This window comes from Carlito syrichta, unplaced genomic scaffold (assembly GCF_000164805.1).
Source record: "Carlito syrichta isolate Samal-C Ts95f unplaced genomic scaffold, Tarsius_syrichta-2.0.1 Scaffold115599, whole genome shotgun sequence".
Lineage (NCBI taxonomy): Eukaryota > Metazoa > Chordata > Mammalia > Primates > Tarsiidae > Carlito > Carlito syrichta.
This window is the reverse complement of record NW_007059695.1, coordinates 7-4,415: the sequence shown is the minus strand read 5'-3', so window position 1 is coordinate 4,415 and position 4,409 is coordinate 7.

The window sequence follows — 4,409 nt, the reverse complement described above, 5'->3', positions numbered from 1 at the left end:
TTTTTCCCAGGGCCTGGCCGGCAGCGGGTGGGGTTGGGTGGGCTCCAGCTGCTGGGCTGGGGAGGCTGGAATTTAGGTGGTTCTGGCTGGGCTTTGGCTCCAGGATACGGAGACTCCGGGCACTGGGCCCAACCTCAGGAAGGGGGTTGGAGGGTAAGGGCACCCCATCTGGCCGGACTATAGATCCCAGGCAGCGGTGTACCTCACTGGGGGCAGGGCTGGCCGAGGGAGCCCCTGTCCCTCCTCCCTTGTCTGCTTGTGGGGAGGAAGGAACTGAGCAACCCTGCACCTGGGTCGGAGGTGAGGCTGAGCCTGGAGGAGCCTGTGTCCCGGAAGCCAGTGGCTCCCTCCTCCACCCTTCCCCCATCGCCCACCCTGCACCCCTCATCCTCGCCTCAGGGCAGGAGCAGCCATTGGGCCAAGCAGGCTCCTTCTGTGGCCAGATCACAGGCCAGCTGGGGGTCCCGGGAGACCTGGCTGAAAATAGACCCTGGGAACTTGTGCATATCATGACTCATCTGGTGGAGGAGGACCGGGGAGGTGGACTTAGGAAGGCTGAGCTGAGCATAGCCCAGGTATCACTGTGTCCTGCAGCCTTGGCAGCTCAGGACGCCTGGGTGGGCGGGCACATTTTCACACCTGTCCCCACTCGGTCTGTACAGAGATGGGGTCAAAGATGGGGTGTGGGGGAGGGTTCGAGGAGAGGGAGTGGCAGAACCCCAAGGCAAGTGCCACAGTGAGGTGGAGGCTGGCTGCAGGGCCCAGGCTGAGGGGAGCAGAACTTTTCTGGTGTGGCCATGGTTGCCTCCAGGGGCAGTGGGCCACCTCTGTGGTCATCCTGGCTCCTGGAGTGAGGTCTGGCTCAGATCCGTGGCTCTCCTGGAGGAGAGGCGAGCGCCCCTCTGGCCTCATGCTGGGCCCAGGCAGACTGCTCTGGGCGGAGGCAGCCTGGGGTGAGCAGCCGGGCCTTTGGCATCCCCACCATCCCTGTCCTGAAGTCCCTCTGTCCTCACTCGTCATGACATCAGCTCCCCGAAGCGTGGGTGAGAGGTGCCGGGGCCCAGTGGGCCCAGGCCAGGGCTGGGTCAGTGCCCCTCTCCCAGGTGCATGAGCCAGGGTAGCTGTGGATGCCCGTGGACTTTCACTTGGGAGAGGCTGGGGAGGACCTGGCCGTGACGGGGCGTCTGGAGGCAGGAAGGAATTGGGATCTGGGAGTTGCAGCCGAGGAGGGGTCCCTACCCCCAGAGCACAGGGCAGGCGGGAGCACAGGAGAAGTGGAGTGCAGGGGTGCCTCAGTGTGTGGCTCAAGTTTGGGGAGGGTCCGGAATTGAGTGTGAGTGTGTCTGTGCGTGTCCATTCATTTGTCTGTGTGTGTTCATAAAGGTGTGAATCTGTGTGTCTGTGGGTGTCTATGATAGCATTTATCTGTGTCTGTGTGTATCTCTGCACGTGCCTGTGTGTGTTTGTTCCTGTGACTGTGTGTGTTTCCCTGAGTGTGTGAATCTGTGACTGTGTGTCTGTGTGTCCATGATCGTGCTTGTGTGTCTGCGCCTGTGTGTCCTTGATAGTGATATCTATCTGTGTGAGTCTATGTGTATATCTGTGTGTATCATGATAGTGTGTGTGTGTGTCTATGATAGTGTCTGTGTCTGTCTCTGTGTATGTGTCTATGATAGTGTTCGTCTTCGTGTGTCTGTGTTTATGTGTCTATGATAATGTCTGTGTGTTTGTGTGTGTCTATGATAGTGTCTGTCTTTATGAGACTGTGTGGTGTGTGTCTGTGTGTGTTTCTGTGTCCATGATAGTGTCTCTGTGTGTGCCTATGATAGTGCTTGTGTATCTGTGAGTTTGTGTGTGTGTCTGATAGTGTCTGGCTGTGTTTCTGTGTATTTGTGTCTGCATGTCCACGATAACGTCTCTGTGTGTGTCTGTGTGTGTCTACGGTAGTGCCTGTCTGCATGTCTGTGTGTTTGTGAGTCTGTGTGTGTCCATGATAGTGTCTTTGTGTGTGTGTGTATCTGCATGTGAGAGTGTGTGTGTCCATGAGTGTGTGCACTGCTGTCTGGAGAACCTTGTGCACCAACACATGGGCGTGGCTGTGGCCGTGGCATCCTCTACCAACCCCACCCCCGTGGCCATGACAACAGAAAAAACAGCAGGGAAGGCCAGGAAGGGACTCATCATCCTGGTTTTCAAGGGGGGGCTCTAGGGCAGGGCGGGTTGGAGTCCGAAGGGTGGGGGAGAGGCCATCCCTGGGCGCGGCGGACAGGAGGAGGACAAGAACCGTGTCACTGTCCCCCCACCGTGTCATTGCTCCCCCCCAAATGTCCCCACATGAGAGTGAGAAGAGCCTGCCCACGAGGTGGGTGGATTGGGGGGCCAGACAGAAACACTACACGAGAGACCACACACACAGCTCACTCAGGAGCCCCAGAGCCTCCCGGGCACATCCAGTGCAGATATGACTGTGGGCGCCCTGACACGTGCCTGTCAGCCCCGCCCTTGCTTCCTGGCCTCATCCTGAGGGAGGTGAAGGCCACCCTGCGGCGCCTGAGGCCTCCACATGTGCTCACAGCAGGGCAGGGTGACTAGCAGGGTGGCGCTCAGCGTATGGCCTGGCCCTGGGGACAGGAGCAGTAGAGACCCCCACCTCCCCGAGACTGTCCGGGCCCTCCCTGGCCTCCCCCATCTCGATGCCTCTGCATTTCTGTCCCTGGCTGTATCTGTGTCTGGGGGTCCCCTCCTTTCCCTCTGGCTCTATTTCTGTCTCGTCCTTGCTGCTTTCTAGTTCTCGGGGCTGGGAGACAGAGAAGTCAGACCCACCCTCCTCCTCCCGCCAGCCTGGCCCCACCCGTCAGGTCTAAGGAATGGTGGACAGGACTCTAAGGACAAGTGGGGGTGGTGGGAGAGGGTTGGAGGGGCTTTAATTCCAGAAACCTCTCTGTGGTGCCCCATGCCCAGCAGAGAGGGCAGGTGGGCCCAGTCCTGAGAGTGGATCTCAGGGCTCTTGGGGCTGGAGACGGGGTTCTGAGGACGCAGACAGGAGTGCACCTGCCCTCTGGAAACCCCCCAACTGAGGGGTTTCCAAACAGGGTGGGAAGGCTCTGATGTAGAATGCCCCAGCAGACCTCAGACTACAGAACCCCAGTGTGGGGCGGAACAGTGGCCTCAGAGAGGGAGTCCGGGGAGGAAGGCGGGGCCTGGGGAGAGGTGGAGGCAGAAGGTGACCTGGGGCTGGGCATGGGGTGTGTGACCCTGGAGTGTGACTCTGTGCCTCAGTTGTCCTCCAGCCCTGAAGCTCTGACCCTCCCCAAGCTGGACCTCGTAGAGGGCAGGCCAGGGCAGGGGGCTTGAGGTGAAGGCTTGTGGCCACCCTTCTCTCTCCTGGTGCCCTCCTGGTGGGCTGGTGGTGGGGAGGTGGCTGCAGGGACCGTGGGGTTGAGATCACAGGTGCAGTCAGGGCTGAGTGCCTGCCAGGGGAAGGCCAGGGTCCTGGGCCTCTGAGGAGGAAGGCTCCCCAGCAGCCCCACAGAGACAGGGCCTGGACAGTCCAGATGATATTTTTGTTTTGAGATGGGCGTGTTGAGGGGAGATGAGGAAGTCGGTGACAGGGTGGATGAAGGAAGGGACGATGAACAGAGGGAACGGCAGGAGGGCCAAGGTCTGCCACTGAGGCCAGAGCAACTCCATCTTGGGCCTGTACCCCTGTGTAGACTGGGTGAGCCCCAACCTCAGGAACGTGCCATTTCTCGGGGAACTCCAGGGTTGCAGGGCCTGCCCTGGGGTAGAAAACCCTGGCCTGCCCTCAGGCATGTGATAACGGCCCTGCCTTTGCTTGCCTTTGGCCTCTGCGCTGGGCCCACCACCCAGCCTCCCGAGACACATACATGGCAGTTGTCCCAAGTCCCTATTTAATGTTTCTGAGAAACTGGATTTGTCTGCCTTTTTCTTCTGCCTCTCAGATTCCTGGGAATGGGTTTGCTAGACCTGCCCACGGGAACAGCCTGGGTGGGATGGGGAGAGGGCTGGAGCTTAGGCTGGGGGCCAGACAGGGTAGAGGCGAAGGGCCCACAGAGAGGGCAGGGACTGCCTTGGCTGGAACAGGCCCTCCTGAAGCCTGCCAGAAGGTAGAGGGGACTGGAGCGCCCACCCGCAGCTCCAGGTCTGCGTGGCCAGCGCCCCTTTGGCCTTCTGGGTCTCAGACGGCTGCCAGATAATCTCGGCCCGGCACCGGCAAGCACGGGCAGCCTCCACCTCACCTGGGCGGGCCTTGGACTGGCGCTTCCCTAAGAGGTAAGGGTTCCTTCTCACCCCCCGCCCCCTCCCTCGTCCTCCCTCCAGGCCCTCCCTCCGTCGCAGGCCCCAGCCCCAAGCCCCCAAGCTGAGGTCCGGCTCGGAGTCCCGTCCTC